The 18421-nt window shown below is 38.0% G+C and overlaps 1 pseudogene across 1 annotated transcript in view; it reads right to left on the reverse strand.

The window, feature by feature from the left end:
• Window positions 1–321: 321 nt before the first annotated feature.
• LOC308644334 (actin-related protein 2/3 complex subunit 5-like) overlaps window positions 322–18421 on the reverse strand; it is a 30844-nt pseudogene continuing 12744 nt past the window's right edge. The window contains exon 2 of the transcript XR_014024404.1: window positions 322–1330. The product of XR_014024404.1 is annotated as an actin-related protein 2/3 complex subunit 5-like (transcript). The remainder of the gene's footprint in view (window positions 1331–18421) is intronic.

Below are 18421 nucleotides of genomic sequence, written 5' to 3' on the forward strand. Positions count from 1 at the left end.
ATTGACACAACAAAGCTTTAATATCAAGCCAAACAGGCTCTGATATTTTATAGATACACCTGTATAGAACAAGACTCCTTGTTCAGAACCCTGGGTGACCACAAAGAAATCAAGAGGCCATGATAATTGAATGTTGAAAGGAAGTAGCGTTATTAAAACTCACAGCATAATCTGGAGACAAGGAGAAATAAAATTGGAAATTAGTAATGGTTTTCACCCACCACTTGTTCCAGAAACACATTTTGCTTAAATAAGGGAAGTATGGTCCAGTTTTGCAATGTTAATAGCTGCCAGTTTCTCAAATATATATATATATATATATTTAATAAAGATCACTTCCTGACTAGCAATGAGTTAGGAAACTGGCCTCAAATTCTGATCTGATCCCTCGTATTAGTGGGGGGGGGGGGGGGCAAACCAACAGCACAGTAACCAGCTGATAGGGGTTTAAGATTGCACAATTAAATCTGAATGTACATGATACTCTACACAGACTGGTATAAACATCATTGAAATGGTTACGAGAGGATGAAACAAAATCCTGCTGAAACCAAATTTCCTCCACATTATCCCAATTTTCATGAAAGGAAAACTGGCATGTAATTTTCTTCTTTATAGATATGAAAAAGGAAGCAAGAAGGCAAAGCTGAGAAAAACAGATGCTACCCACAAGGCAGCCGTGGCATTTGGTTGTTTTGGTCTTTGTACCAGCAACTCCCACTCCTGCGTGGATCCAGTTCCTGATGGACTACACCGTCTTCCTTGCAGTCAGGACACGAACAATGGACCCTACTCCTCCAGCAGCGAGTGCCTTTTCATGCCACTGTAGTAACATAGCACTGCTATTGTCAGATGGGCTCTCAAAGCCCTTATAAATATACTTCATTAGGAGATCCACACCATTCTTGTCCAGAGATTGAACAGCCTTTTCGATATCATTAGCTTTAAAAGAGATGAGCACCTTCAAGACAATGCTGCCTGCCCGATCCTTCACCGTCTGACTCTTGGTGTTGATAGGGGGATTTTTCAGAGCTGCCTGGAGAGCAGCTGTCATGTCTCCTTGCCGCAGGCAGGAGTCCACCTCGCCCTCGTCAGCCCGGCCTGCCCGGCCTGCCCGTCGCCCCCGTCCTCCTGGTCCACGAACTTGTTCTCATCGTACTCATCCACGTCCACCTTCCGGAAGCGGGCCAACGACACCGTGTTCTTCGACATCCCGGATCCGGACCGTGGCCAAGGCCTCCTCTCGCTGCTGCCTCTAGCTCAGCAAGCCCAGCCCAGCAGAAACCCACGGCTCTGGATTCACTTCCCTCTTCCGTTAAAAAAGTTAGTTCTTTGAAAAAATAAATAAAATTGAAAAACCCTTAGCCATGCTAAGGAAGAGAAGAGACATTACTAACTGGTGAAGGCGATCCCCCTCCCACTGTCTTGACAAGGTCACAGTAAAAATAAGTGCTGGCAAAGCCTCTCTCCCACTGTCTTGACAAGGTCACAGTGAGGATGAATGCTGGCAAAGCCGTGCTGGTTGGTAGGAAACCGAAACCATGAGACCCTTTTTTATGTAATTGGGACTTTTCATTTTCATGTTCATGTTCCTGACAGGAGGCATGAGTATGCTAAATAACAAACCAAATTAAATTTCAGATGGCTAGAACATAACAGGTAGTTCATGCCTTGAAGGCTGTTCTACTACCTCTCAGCATATCAAGGACAAAGTAGAAAGCTGCTCTACTATCTCAGCACATTGAGGACAAAACTGATAATGGACATCAATCATTCTCCAAAAGGTCATGAGAATTTTAGGCACCACATTGATTATATCAACTAGAACCCAAGTCCATATTTCCAGCCTCTTAGAAAACCTAATCATTATGCTCATTGTACAAAACTCACCATATGTAGTTTCATTCTTGATTAAGGAAAGTTATGTTATACGTTTAGGAAAGTTAAGACATATAAGGATACATTCTTTTCATTTCTATAAACCCTTTTTTACTTCACATAGGGATTTATGATGAGCATATTTAATATTGGCGGAAAGTGGACTGATGTTTAGAACTTACTTTTTATTGAGAAAGGTTATAAAGATATAAGAACTAGTGCACCTTGATTGAGAAACAAAGAAACTCTTTGAGAAAGCAGCTCAACCAGTTTTATGAGAATAAATTTAGGAATTAATTAAAGTAGCTTTATAAGACATATTTTTAGAATAATGTTAGAAGTATTATTCTATTTAGATTCTTGGGTTTAGAATTCTTAAGTTTTTAGTTGTGTGGGTTTCTGATATGTTTTAAGAATGGTTTATAAACTTTAGGATATTTTAAGTATAAGATTTAAAGGGACTTTTTTAGATGGGAATTTTAGATTAGAAATAAAAGTGCAGGTGTACTTTAAAACTTAAAGGTTAATGATAGGTTAGGAGACTTAGTCTGGTTACATAGTTTGGCATTAGTTAATAAGAAAATAGTACATCTTGGGAAAATCTGAAAAAATGTAAATTAGTGACACATTTTATTAATGATTGATAACTAAAAAGCCAAATTCTGGAAAAATCTAAATTGATATTCCATTTTTCTATACCCCTAATTATGGTTAAGGAAACGTTATGTCTTGGCAAAGTTTTGAAATTGTATAATTAATGACGTATTCTGAATCTATAATGATTAGAAAAATTGTAATAAAAGATGATCCAGATAAACTGCATTAGAACTCTCTCTCTCTCTCTCTCTCTCTCTCTCTCTCTCTCTCTCGATTGCTCCAATGAAATGACTCCTGTCTCATCTTTTCGCCAATGCCACTCATCCATCAGGACTCCCTGGACCCCGCTAGGGCTGGACCCCGGCAACTAATATACATGATGAAAAAGGGAATGTCACAATGACACTACAGAAATACAGAAGATAATTCGAAATTATTTTGAAACCTGTACTCCAATAAAATAGAAAATATCAAAGTCACTGACAAATTTTTGGAGTCATATGATTTGTCCAAATTGAATTGGGATGACATACACAACTTAAACAGATCAATTTCAAGCAATGAAATAGAAGTTACAATCAAAAGCCTACCAACCAAGAAAAGCCCAGGACCAGATGGATACACAGCTGAGTTCTACAAGAACTATAAAGAAGAACTAATACCAATACTCTTCAAATTATTTCATAAAATATTAAAAAAGGGAGCACTTCCAAACTCATTCTATGGGTCCAATATCACCCTGATTCCAAAACCAGGCAAAGATACATCAAAGAAAACTTCAGACCAATATATCTAATGAACAGAGATGCAAAAATTCTCAATAAAATTCTGGCAAATCGAATACAAAAACATATCTAAAAGATATTTGCACCATGATCAAGTGGGGTTCATACCAGGGATGCGAGGTTAGTTCAATATATGAAAATCAATAGACTTAAAGAATCATATGATCATCTCAATAGATGCAGAAAAAACATTTGCCAAAAAACATCACCCATACACATTCAAAACACTAGAAAACCTAGGGTTAACAGATATATATCTCAACATCATAAAAGCTATCCCAGGCCAACATCATTCTGAATGCAGAAAAATTGAAAGCATCCCTTCTGAAAACTGGAACAAGACAGGAATGCCCTCTTTCACCACTTCTATTTAACATAGTACTTGAAACACTGGCCAGAGCAATTAGACAGATGAAAGAAATTAAAGGGATACACATAGGAAAAGAAGAACTCAAATTAGCACAATTTGCCAACAATGTGATTCTATACCTAGAAGATGCAAAAAATTCCACCAGAAAACTTCTAGAACTAATAAATGAATTCAGCAAAGTATCAGGATACAAAATCCACACCCCTAAATCAAAGGCATTTCTGTGTATCAGTGACAAGTCCTCTGAAATAGAATTGAGGAAAACTACCCCATTTACAATAGCCTCAAGAAAAAAAAATAAAATACTTGGGAATCAACCTAGTGAAAGAAATGAAAGACCTCTACAATGAAAACTATGAAAGACATTAAAGAAGAAAGAAATTAAAGAAGACCTTAGAAGATGGAAAGATCTCCCTTCTTCTTGGATAGGCAGGATTAACGTTGTCAAAATGACCATACTACCAAAAGCACTATACAGATTTAATGCAATTCCAATAAAAATCCCAATGATATTCCTCATAGAAATAGGAAAAAGTAGTCATGAAATTCATCTGGGAAAAAAAGAGACCCGTAATAGCTAAAGCAATCCTTAGCAGGAAGAGCGAAGCAGGTGCCATCGTTATACCAGACCTTAAACTATACTACAGAGTAATAGTAACAAAATCAGCATGGTATTGGCACCAAAACAAACTGGTAGTCCAATTGTACAGAATAGAGAATACTGAGACTAACCCACAAAATTACAATTATCTTATATTAGACAAAGGTGACAAAAACATGCACTGGAGAAAAGATAGCATCTTCAACAAATGGTGCTGGGAAAACTGAAAATCCATATGCAACAAAATAAAATTAAATCCCTATCTCTCACCATGCACAAAATTCAACTAAAAGTGGATCAAGCACCTAGGAATTAAACCAAAGACCCTGCATCTAATAAAAGAAAAAGTAGGGCCAAATCTCCATTATGTCAGATTAGACCCTGACTTCTTTAATAAGACTCCTATAGCACAAGAACTAAAATCAAGAATCAAAAAATGGGATGGATTCAAACTAAACAGCTTCTTCTCAGCAAAAATAATAATAATAATAATAATAATAATAATAATAATAATAATCAGTGAGGTGAAGAGAGAGCCTACATCTTGGGAACAAATTTTACCACTCGCACATAAGATAGAGCACTAATATCTAGGATACACGAAGAACTCAAAAAGCTAAACACCAAAAAAAAAAAAAAACCAAAAAAGTCCAAGGAACTGAACAGACACCTCTCAGAAGATGATATACAATCAATCAACAAATATATTTTAAAAAAATGTTCCACATCTCTAGCAATTAGAAAAATGCAAATCAAAACTACTCTAAGATTTCATCTCATTCCAGTCAAAATGGCAGCTATTAAGAACACAAAGAACAATGTGTTGGTGAAGATGTGGAGAAAAAGGCACACTCATATATTGCTGGTGGGACTTCAAATTGGTACAGCCAATATGGAAAGCAATATGGGGATTCTTTAGAACACTTGAAATGAAACCACCATTTGACCCAGCTATCCTACTCCTTGGTCTATACCCAAAGGACTTAAAAACAGCATACTATGGTGATGCAGCCACATCAATGTCTATAGCAACATAGTTCACAATAGTTAAACTGTGGAACCAACCTAGATGCCCTTCAGTAGATGAATGGATAAAGAAAATGTGGTATATATATACATGATGGAAAAGTACTCAGCAATAAAAGAGAATAAAATCATGGCATTGCAGGTAAATGGATGGAGTTGGAGAATATAATGCTAAGTGAAGTTAGTCAATCCCAAAAAAAAAAACAAATGCCAAATGTTTTCTCTGACTCATAGTAAGGTTGGGAGGGGGAGCATGGGAGGATTAGATGAATGCTAGATAGGGCAAAAGGAGGGAAGGAAAAGGGAGGGGGAATGGGGATAAAAAAGATGGTGGAATGAGATAGACATTATTACCCTAAGTACATGAATTGTGTGAATATACTTTATATATAGCTAGAGATATGAAAAAAATGTGCTCTATGTGTATAATATGAATTGTAAGGCATTCTGCTGTCATATATAACAAATTAGAATTTTTTTAAAAAAGAAAAAACAGAAACTACTCTAAAACATTGAGATAAAATAATACACTCTTAAATGATGAATGAATTGCATAAGAAATAGATAATATAAATATATATATAGAGAGAGAGATAAATAAGAATACTGATAAAACATATTAAAATCTCTGTGACACTATGAAGGTAGTTCTAAGAAGAAAGTTGAGCACATATATAGAGGCACATATATCAAAAGACTAGAAATATAGCAAATAAATAATCAAACATTATACCTCAAAGTCCTAAAAAAAAAAAAAAAGAACAAACACCAAAATCATTAGGAAACAGGAAATAATTAAAACTGGAGCCAAAATCAATAAAATCGAGATTTGAAAAACAATTTTTTAAAAAATCAGTGAAACAAAGAGTTGTGGGGTGTTTTGTTTGTTTATTGTTTAAAAAAAAAAGAAAAGAAAAGAAAATTGGAGCTGGGGTTGTGGCCTCACACATTCGAGACCCTGGGTTCAATCCTCAGCACCACATACAAAAATAAACAAGTAAAATAAAGGTGTTGTGTCCAATGCAACTAAAAAATAAATATTTTTTTAAAAGTGCACAATGATCAAGTGGGTTTCACCCCAGGGATGCAATCTTGATTCAATGTATGGAAATTACAAATAGGCATGAAGACAAGAATCACATGATTATCTCAATAGATGCAGAAAAAGCATTTGACAAATTCAGCACCCACTCATGTATAAAACTAGCAATAATACCCAAGGCCAACATTGTTCTAAATGGAGAAAAACTGAAAGCATTTCCTCTAAAACAGAAACAAGAAAGGGATGACCACTTTCAGCACCCCTATTCAACATAGTCCTTTAAACTGTAGCCAGAGCAATTAGGCAAGGTGAAAAAAATTAAAGGCATATGAATAGGAAAAGAAATGCTCAAATTATCAGTTTGCTGATGACATTTCTCCAAGAGAAAACATCAATTGAGTTTCTTCAATGATTACAGTCGATACAAGGCAAATATTATGTGACTAGAATACAGATTATGAGATGAAAATACGGATCCAGGGTGATGAATAAATAGTGCTTGATAGATAATTCACAAAAAATAAATGCACCTAAATATTAGCATTTTAAAGTCAGGATTTTGAGTTTCTCAACTAAAGTACAAAAATTGATGGAAATTACAAATTATGTTGTTAAATTTTCTGACTATGCACCTTTAACGTTTGTAAATATTCTTTGTGTATTATTTTATCTTCTCAACAACTGGAGTATCTTCTGTTTTTTTTTTTCAATTTATACTATCTATAAAAATGATGTAAGCTGAAATAAATGCAGGAAATATCATTGTTTAGGTTGAAAAATGTAAAAATGTATATATATTAAAGTTCATTTTAGCAGATGCCATAATAAATCAAAAATAAACCACCAGAAATGAGTGAAAAATAATGCAGCTTCACAACCAGGTAAGCAGGTCAGCACCCAGCCATCAGGAAAAGCTGGCAAAGAAGTGCATGACTGGGAATTTAAAAGGGCACAGGAAGGAGAGATTGAGTTAGGAGAGTGAATCAGAGCCAGGAATCATGTGGTCCACAGGCTACAGAGTGGGCTCCTACACCATATGAGTGAAACCCAAAGGAGATTCCTGGGGTGCAGTCCTCCAGCAAAGACCAGTAATTGACGGTGCATTGATTTAAAATCTCTAGATCAATTGGCATTCAATGAAGGGACTGGAGCATACCCAAGCTTGAACCACACTACAGGAGTTCAGCCTCCAGGATTGACCCTCCCACCCTAACAATGCCACCCTGAGGGTAGAGCAAGCATCAAATCCCAGACAACCCCAACTAACTGCTAAAAAAGAGAAGCTGAGAAACTTTTAAACTCCAATGAAAACAACTTTTCAATTTTTATCCAGATTTCGTTTTCTTATTTCTTTTTCTTTTTCCTAGCATTTATACCATTTTTGAAACCAACTTTTTTTTTTTTTTTTTTTGCTTTAATTTATTGAGGACGTGCAAGTCTAAATAGTGTATTTCAGTTTGGGTTTACATTCTTTCAGTTATACCTTTTTCTATTTTTATTTTTTTATTATTAGCTGTTCAAAATATCATGAAGCTCTTGATATATCATATTTCATACATTTGATTCAAGTGGATTATGAACTCCCATTTTTACCCTATATACAGATTGCAGAATCACACCGGTTACACATTCACTTTTTTACATACTGCCATACTAGTGTATGTGGTATTCTGCTGCCCTTCCTATCCTCTACTATCCCCCCTCCCCTCCCCTCTTCTCTCTCTACCCCATCTACTGTAATTCATTTCTTTCTCTTGTTTTTTCTCCCTTTCCCCTCACTTCCTCTTATATGTAATTTTGTACAACAATGAGGGTCTCCATCCATTTCCATGCAATTTCCCTTGTTTCTCCCTTTCTCTCCCCCTTCACATCCCTGTTTAATGGTGATCTTCTTCTCATGCTCTTCCTCCCTGTTCTGTTCTAAGTTGCCCTCCTTATATCAAAGAAGACATTTAGCATTTGTTTTTTTTAGGGATTGGCTGGCTTCACTTAGCATAATCTGTTCTAATGCCATCCATTTCCCTGCAAATGCCATGATTTTGTCATTTTTTAGTGCTAATACTCCATTGTGTATAAATGCCACATTTTTTAATCCATTCATCTATTGAAGGGCATCTAGGTTGGTTCCACAGTCTACCTATTGTGAATTGTGCTGCCTTGAACATTGATGTAGCTGTATCCATATAATACACTCTTTTAAGGTCTTTGGGGAATAGTCCAAGAAGGGAAATAGCTGGGTCCAATGGTGGTTCCATTCCCAGCTTTCCGAGGTATCTCCATACTGCTTTCCAAATTGGCCACACCAATTTGCAGTCCCACCAGCAAGGTACAAGTGTACACTTCTCCCCACATCCTCGCCAGCACTTGTTATTGTTTGACTTCATAATGGCTGCCATTCTTACTGGAGTGAGATGGTATCTTAGGGTGGTTTTAATTTGCATTTCTCTGACTGCTCAAGATGATGAGCATTTTTTCATGTACTTGTTGATTGATTGTATGTCCTCCTCTGAGAAGTGTCTGTTCAGGTCCTTGGCCCATTTGTTGATTGGGTTGTTTTCTTATTGTTTAATTTTTTGAGTTCTTTGTATACTCTGGATATTAGGGCTCTATCTGAAGTGTAAAAATTTGTTCCCAGGATGTAGGCTCCCTATTTACCTCTCTTATTGTTTCTCTTGCTGAGAAAAAAACTTTTTAGTTTGAGTAAGTCCCATTTGTTGATTCTTGTTTTTAACTCTTGTGCTATGGGTGTCCTATTAAGGAATTTGGAGCCCGACCCCACAATATGTAGATCAGAGCCAACTTTTTCTTCTATCAGACGCAGAGTCTCTGTTTTTATATCAAGGTCCTTGATCCATTTTGAGTTAACTTTTGTGCATGGCAAGAGAAGGGGATTCAGTTTCATTTTGTTGCATAAGGATTTCCAGTTTTCCCAGCACCATTTGTTGAAGATGCTATCTTTTCTCCATTGAATGCTTTTAGCACCTTTGTCAAATATAAGATAGTTGTAATTTTGTGGATTGGTCTCTGTGTCCTCTATTCTGTACCATTGGTCCACCTGCCTGTTTTGGTACAAGTACCATGCTATTTTTGTTACTATTGCTCTGTAGTATAGTTTGAGGTCTAGTATTACTATAACGCCTATTTCACTCTTCCTGCTTAGAATTGCCTTTGCTATTCTGGGTCTTTTATTTTTCCAGATGAATTTCATGATTGCTTTATCTATTTCTACAAGAAATGCCATTGGGATTTTGATTGGCAATGCATTAGTCCTATAGAGAACTTTCGGTAATATCGCCATTTTGATGATGTTAGTTCTCCCTATCCATGAACAGTGTATATTTTTCCATCTTCTAAGATCTTCTTCTACTTCTCTCTTTAGGGTTCTGTAGTTTTCATTGTATAAATCTTTCACCTCTTTTGTTAGGTTGATTCCCAAGTATTTTATTTTTTTTTTTTGAGGATATTGTGAATGGGGTGGTTATCCTCATTTCCATTTCAGAAGATTTGTCGCTGATATACAGGAATGCCTTTGATTTATGCGTGTTGATTTTATATCCTGCCACTTTGCTGAATTCATTTATTAGCTCTAGTAGTTTCTTTGTAGAACCTTTTGGGTCTATTAGGTATAGGATCATGTCACGCAAATAGTGCTAATTTAAGTTCTTCTTTTCCTATCTTTATGCCTTTAATTTCTTTCATCTGTCTAACTGCTCTGGCCAGTATTTCGAGAACTATATTGAATAGAAGTGGTGAGAGAGGGCATCCCTGTCTTGTTCCAGATTTTAGAGGGAATGCCTTCAATTTTTCTTTACAGAATGATGCTAGCCTGAGGCTTAGCATAGACAGCTTTTACAATGTTGAGGTAAGTTCCTGTATCCCTATTTTTCTAGTGTTTTAAACATAAAGGGATGCTGTACTTTATCGAATGCTTTTTCTGCGTCTATCAAGATGATCATATGGTTCTTTTCTTTAAGTCTATTGATGTGGTGAATAACATTTATTGATTTCTGTATATTGAACCAGCCTTGCATCCCAGGGATGAATCCTGCTTGATCATGGTGCACAATTTTTTTGATATGTTTTTGTATCTGATTCGCCAGAATTTTATTGAGGATTTTTGCATCTAGGTTCATTAGAGATATTGGTCTGTAGTTTTCTTTCTTTGAAGTGTCTTTTTCTGGTTTCGAAATCAGGGTAATGTTGGCCTCATAGAATGAATTTGGAAGAGCTACCTCTTTTTCTATTTCCTGAAATAACTTGAAAAGTATTGGTATTAATTCTTCTTTAAAGGTTTTGTAAAACTCCGCTGTATACCCATCCGGTCCTGGGCTTTTCTTGGTTGGTAGTCTTTTGATGGCTTCTTCTATTTCATCCATTGATATTGGTCTATTTAAATTGTGTGTATCCTCCTGACTCAATATGGGCAAATCATATGATTTAAGAAATTTATCGATGTCTTCACTATCTTCTATTTTATTGGAATATAGGGTTTCAAAATAATTTCTAATTATCTTATGTATTTCTGTAGCATCTGTTGTGTTATTGCCTTTTTCATCCCATATGTTAGTAATTTGAATTCTCTCTCTTCTTCTATTCATTAGCCTGGCTAAGGGTCTGTCGATCTTATTTATTTTTTCAAAGAACAAACTTTTAGTTTTGTCAATTTTTTCAATAGTTTCTTTTGTTTCAATTTCGTTGATTTCTGCTCTGATTTTAATTATTTCTTGCCTTCTGCTACATTTGCTGTTGTTTTGCTCTTCCTTTTCTAGGGTTTTGAGATGAAGTGTGAGCTCATTTATTTGTTGAGTTTTTTCTTTTTTTTTTTTTTTTTTTAGGAATGAACTCCAGGCAATGAATTTCTCTCTTAAAACTGCTTTCATTGTGTCCCATAGATTCTGATATGTTGTGTCTGTATTTTCATTTATCTCTAAGAATTTTTTTATTTCCTCCTTTATCTTCTGTAACCCATTGATCATTCAGTAACATATTGTTCATTTTCCAAGTGATGTAGGATTTTTCCTTCCTTTTTTTATCATTGATTTCCAGTTTCATTCCATTATGATCAGATAAGATGCATGGTATTATCTCCACACCTTTATATTTACTAAGGGTTGCCCTATGGCATATTATATGGTCTATTTTTGAGAAGGATACATGTGCTGCTGACAAAAAAGTATATCCACTTGATGATGGTTGATATATTCTATATATGTCAGTTAAGTCTAGGCTATTGATTGTGTTATTGAGTTCTGTCATGTATGTCTAAAAAGAATAAATTTTTAAAAGAATAAAGCCAGGAGTGGTGACGCATGCCTGTAATCCTGGTGGCTCAGGAGATCACAAGTTCAAAGCTAGCCTCAGTAACATATCGAGGCACTAAGCAACTCAGTGAGACCCTGTCTTTAAATAAAATCCAAAAAGGGCTGGAGATATGGTTCAGTGGTTAAGTGCACCTGAGTTCAATTTCCAGTACCAAAAATAGTTTTGGATTTTGAATCATTTGGGTTTTGAATTTTCAGATTAGGGATGACATAACATAATTCAGGTCTGCACAATCACACCCCATTGATGTCATATGATATCATTTATGACCATAGCTTCACATCTGAAATCATTCCCAATAATGACTTCAATTCACCAATGGATTCACTGCCTAATAACATCAATCCCAGGCTATTCACATGCCAATAATGACTTCATCCCTAACTGGACTCATCCTTGATGAGGATCTCATCCTGAAAGCTCATACCTGATAATGACATCAGCAACAAGGTTGGCTTCCCCAAAAAATGATTTCAGATCTGTACTTAGGCTTACCCTCAATGCAGCAGGTAACATCAGGCCAGCAACAGGACTATTCCACAGCCCCAAACTGGCTTCATCCCTGATATTAGCCTAAGATCCTCAGATGGACTCAACACCAATGATAATGTCAGACCCACAGCTGGACTTCATGATGATGACCCAACACCAAGGCAAACATCCCCTCAACACACATGCCTACCTCACCTGACACAGAAACACACAAAAACACATCCTGATACACCCTTCACTAGGCCTACCAGATGTATCTAGGGATGGTGTAACTAGGCAAGTACCACACTCCACCATTAGGGCAGTCGTCTCCCATGTGTGGGACAAACCATTTTCTTTGGGATGACACACCAGCAACAGCAGGTAAGCACACTACTCCAGGATTTAAGATAAAACATCCATGAAATCGGGCCTAGGCATCCTCAGGAACCTTAGAGTACTAAAGATTCCAAGAAACTGGAGTTGATAGCCTGGTCCCTGTATCTGAAAGTTGACTATCCACCTACTCATGTCAATTGACACTTGGTTACTGCCAGTTTAATTCTCCCCATGAACATACAATGTATACTTATAGTGAATGTGTTGGGCAATACCTTGTGAGCATCCTCATCTATGACCAGTCCCATGATAGAGATATTAGTGAAAACAACATGCTTTTTTTATATATATACTGTCAGTGCACACCAGCATCCACTAATAGGCCAGTAATGACCCCCTAAATATGTTCTATCAAGCAGTGATGTCAGGTCCATGCCATGTCCAAAACCCCAGGGGGTGCTTTGCCTAATGGCCATATCTTTTGCCACAGTTTGCAGTCTGAATAACTGCCATAATTCAAAAGTCTCCTTGGGGCTGACTCGCCCAAGTGTAAAAGCCATGTACATGGTTTTTACGAACAATTTCTAGGTTTTATTGGCTGAGTCCCTATTCGAGTGTCTGCCTTTTAAAAGATGTAATGGGCTGAATAAGATCCTCCTATGAGGCGTAAACTGCCTCTACTATCAAAGTAGTCATTTCAGATGCTGTGTCTCATCTTTTGCTGGAGATTTTAAGGCTATATAGTCAGTTTTCTGTTGTATAAAATACCTAAGATAATTAACTTTTAAAGAGAAAAGGTTTATTTTGTCTCATGGTTTTTGGAGATTTCAGTCCAAGATCAGGCAGGCCTATCGAGTTGGGCATTTGATGGGAGGTGCCAGATGGCAACAGTAGACAGCACACAAGAGAACAAACTGCACACCTAATTACCAGAAGGAAAGACACAGAAGCAAAATACAGGGTCCTAAAAACCTCTCCATAGGTACAATGACTTAAGACCTCCCACTGGGCCTTTTCTCCTAATGGTTTCACAGCCTCCCAATAATAACATCCTGGGGACCAAGCCTTTAACACATGAACCTTTACGACATGTTCAATATTCAATATTTGGAATATAGTAAAGGCCAACAGTTTTTTTCTTAGCAAGATTGGGGATTGCTCCATGAGCATAAGCCATATGGTTTATGATGGTTCATTCTCAGTGTCAGCCTGACTGCATCATGGCATGTTCATATTAAGCATCATTATAGGATGTGTCTGTGATGGTATGAGTCGGTTTTCAGTCACTATAACAAAATGTCTGTGGATCAGTACTTTATTTTAAAAGGAGTTTTTTTGTTTGTTTATTTTTTAAGTTCATAGTTATGGAGGTTGAGAGTCCAAGATTAAATGGCCCCATCTATTCAGCCTCTGGTGAGGACTTCATAGCAGATGGTATCATAGCAGAAGCATATGCAAGAAGGACTACATGGCAAGACAAGAATCAGGAAAGGGAGTCAAGGTCCAGGCTTGCTCTTTTATATTAACTCACTCATGAAAATAAACACATTCCATGAGACCAGCATTAATTCCTTCCAAGGAATTAATTCCCTCTATGACCTAATTATCTCCTTCTTGTTCCTACCACTTAAAGATTCTATCACCTCCCACTTCACCACGCTAAGGACCAAGCCTCCTACATATGAACCCCTGGGGGACACACTCAAACCATATCCAAACCATAGCAGAAAGTATTTCCAAATGATGTTAGCATTTGAATCAATGGGTACAGCAAACTAGATTACCCTTCCTAATATGCATGGGGATCACCCTATCTGTTGAAGCCTGAATAGAACAAAAGTGGACAGAGGAAATTTTTTCTTGTTTTTCTCCCTCACAACTGTAAATCTCAACTTTTTAATACCTCCTCTCAATCTCCTGCCCTCATACTGAAATTTATACCTTTTCCTGCCCTGGTTCTCAGACCTGGGGAGGGGTGGTGTAAATGTCTTGTAGCAATGTCAATAAAAGCAACAAAGAGGGGCTGGGATTATGGCTCAGTGGTAGAGTGCCTGCCTAGGACAGGTGATGCCCTGGGTACAACCCTCAGCACCCATAAAAACAAATAAACAACAAATAAATAAAGGTTAAATTCTTTAAAAAAGAAAAGAAAAGCAAAAGAGTGGGTCTAAGTCTTCTTTGTCCCCCTCAAGACTGTCCGGAGTAAATATCAAGACTGGTCAGGATCTTCAAATTGGTGGCCTGCTCATGACTTGACAGAGAAAGACCCCTTGGTGTCCTACATGGTCACATAGTCTAGCCTTCCTGGTCTCTTTTTCTCTGGAGGGACATTTCCCTTGGTCTGTTTTCAATCTTCCTTTCTGGGAGCTATATCTAAGGTCAAGAAAAGATTTACTTTTGCTGATAGCCTGATGTTACCAACTGAAAAAACTGGTCAACGTGATCCTGAGGGACTGTTATGAGCAGAATTGCCCCCTAACACTACCCTTCATATGTTGAAATACTAATGTCTAATACCTCAGAATGCAACTATATTTGGAGATAGGTTATTTATAGAGGTAATAAAATTTAAATGAGGTCATTAGGATGGACCTAATCCCACCCTATAACTGTCCTATAAGAAAAGATATAGAGGGGCTGGGGATGTGGCTCAAGCGGTAGCGCGCTCGCCTGGCATGTGTGCGGCCCAGGTTCCATCCTCAGCACCACATACAAACAAAGATGTTGTATCCGCCAATAACTAAAAAATAAATATTAAAATTCTCTCTCTCTCTCTCTCTCTCTCTCTCTCTCTCTCTCTCTCTCTCTCTCTCTTTAAAAAAATAAAATAAAATAAAAATAAAACTTCCCAGTGTTGGGATTTAAAAAAAAAAAAAAAAAAAGAGCGAGAAGATGGTTACCTCCAACTCAAGAAATAGGCCTCAGGAAAAAAAAAAAAAAAACCTGTCCACACGCCTTGATCAGGCAGGCCCATTGCATTGGGCATTCGATGGGGGTGCCAGAACTTTTAAGAAAATTAATTTTTGTTAAGATGACCAATCTGTGGTATGTTGTATGGAAACCTGAAAAGACTAATACAGTGCCCAATTCATAATCTGAGTGTGCATGTTTTCCTTTATAAACCCAGACTGGGGTTGCTCTGGCCTTGGGAAGATATAGCTATTCCTCCTACTGTCCCTGAGCACTTCTAAGGATAGAAATCCATCTGGGCAGTGCAATGTTACACTATAAATATGAAGACCTTTTGTCACACCCCTAGTTGGAGTTTACAATTCATTTTTCCAGGGCTCGGGATGTGGCTCAAGTGGTAGCGCACTCGTCTGGCACGCATGAGGCACTGGGTTCAATCCTCAGCACCACATAAAAATAAAGATATTGTGTCCACTTAAAACTAAAAAATAAAAACATTTAAAAAATTCATTCTTCTATGTTCATGTCATTAGCACAGTGAAAATGCCAGGATGGCTTGACACATGGAGCCTATCATTAGGCAATCAAGTGATATCCACTCCTTCCTACCCAGAAGACTGCAGAGTGTGGACCTGAATATCGCTGTATTATTAACTGCCCTTGAGCTTCATGGAGTATTTTATTAATATTCACCACTGCCAGTGATAAAGGAGCAATCTCACTTTACCAGTGGTAGGTAGTGAGCAGCAGCCATAGAATACATTTCTCAACTTTATGGGGCCCTCCTTGACATCTTTAATATAACAGTCAAGGATCACTTGGCCCTTTCTCACAAAAAACTTAAGCAACTAGGTCCATTGATACAAACAAGGCTTTGCTCCAGACCCAGCTGGTTGTCCTCACTTGGGGTCTCATTTGCCCTTTATCCAAAGAGCCTTGTGACTGGATCAACCTACAAGAGTTAAAGATCCAATAGTGTCATTCTGTTTAGAGCATGCAGGGCAAAGTCCAAAGACAAGTAGTCTCTTTTCCACAGGACAAATGGGCCTGCTTTCACAAAAATTGCAGCTTTTGCATGAAGAATATAAAGTTCTTTGTAAAAGAGGTGTATCTCTGACTACCTAATAGTTCAGTGCTCTGAATCTACAGATATCATTTTGAGAAACTCTACTCAGCTTCCCAGTAGAGGCATTATGTATGAAGTGAACAGCACACACATCAGAGGAAGGATTCTAACTTTATGAACTTCCACATTGCACAAAATTCATGCAGTAGTTCTCCCTTATCCCTGAGATACAGTCCAAGATTCCTGTGGATACCTGAAAGTGGAGTACCGAAACCCATATATATATACTTCTTTTTTTTTCTAAACAAACATCCCTATGATAAGCTTCCTCCTACTCCATGGTGGGGATTAAATTTAGGGAACTGGGGTCAGGGGGCTCACAGAGCAGCAACTTGCTCCATCCAGCAGGCACACATTCTCAGCTAGGGTAGGTTCACTTTTGGTTTAAAATAGCTGATCACTTGACCTCAACATACACTTACAAGGTTCCAATTAGGTCACTGGTTTCAATCCCATCTCTTGCCACTCAACATTCCAACACATAAATGAATTTGCAGCATACACTGTCCCCAGGTTCTAGGGAGTCACTGACACTGAGCAGGTGGTACAGTAGGAGGACCCCTATTCCTTACCACCACCATTTAGGCAAAAGTTGTGCCCAGGGGCTGTCTTAACCTGACCTAGCCCATTCAGTCCCTTGTCTTCTAAGAGATTGCTGCTCATCTATAGCCACCATGTTATGGCCAAGTCCTGACTAATTTGACCAGTAAAGAAACCATAAGCTAGAGAGTTTATTACTTATTTAGTGAAAGAAAGAGAAGACTTAAATCACAGGTCCTCAAACCACATGTCAAAAAGAACAACATGGAAACAAATGGGGCCAAACAGCATTAGTTGTAGGACACCCAAAGTTCCTGGTAAAGAGCTCATTTGTTTTTGTTTTTTTTAAAAAAAAAAAAAAAAAAAAAAAAACAGGGAAAGAGAGAGAAAGAATTTTAATATCTATTTTTTTTTTAGTTTTTGGCAGACACAACATCTTTGTATGTGGTGCTGAGGATCGAACCCGGGCCACAAGCATGCCTGGTGAGCGCACTACTGCTTGAGCTACATCCCCAGCCCTAAAGAGCTCATTTGATATTGCAATCTCATTTGAGATTTTGGTTTAATTTCATTAATTGCAGCTCTGTTCTGAGGTAATGGAGCAGTGAATCTCTTCAGAACCAAAGATGGAGGTGATGAAAAGTTGTCTCATGAGATTGAGATTGAGTGAGAGGGAGCTTTGTGCAGACTATACTTGGCACAATTCTAGGCTGCACACAGTCATCCAATGAAGACTCATGTCAACTGTAGGTCACATCTTTGCCCCCCTAGCCCATGATGATACACGCAAAGGCTGTTTCTGCACTCACAGGATGGGACACACACCAAACACAGGAAAACTCATGGAGAAACACAGAGAGGCACATGCAACTCAAAGACAGACACAAAAAACACACCAGAAAGCCTACACACACACACACACACATTCTTCATATCACAGGCTCAAATTGTGCTTTCCCAAGAATATCAAACTTTGCCAGGAATAGGAAAACTGCAGGTCCCTGAAGCACACCACCATCATTCCACACCAGTCCAAAGTATCACCAGTCAGCAGGGAGAACTTGGGAGGCCAAGTGGAGCAGGTGACTACAGAGTGAAAAGAGGACACTACCCAACATGAAGTGTCACATGGCCCCACCATGTCCACACATACACGGGGGATATGTAACCCCACTGCACATCTGCACACCTGCCTCACTGCCACCAGTTCCTAAACACACACTTAGTGGGGAGATGATCACCAAACCATCCATTCCTGGGATTCTGGGGGATCTGAACCCATTCTTCCAGATCAGACCTTCCCTGACAGTCAGAGGTAGACTAAGAGTTCCCATGCCTCAGTGACTCACAACAGGAGGGGTGCTGCTGAGCTGGGGACACTGGTCCCAGTTAGAAGAGGTGTTGCTGGAGGGCC

This window comes from Spermophilus citellus (genome assembly GCF_964194105.1).
Source record: "Spermophilus citellus genome assembly, chromosome: 3".
Taxonomy (NCBI): domain Eukaryota; kingdom Metazoa; phylum Chordata; class Mammalia; order Rodentia; family Sciuridae; genus Spermophilus; species Spermophilus citellus.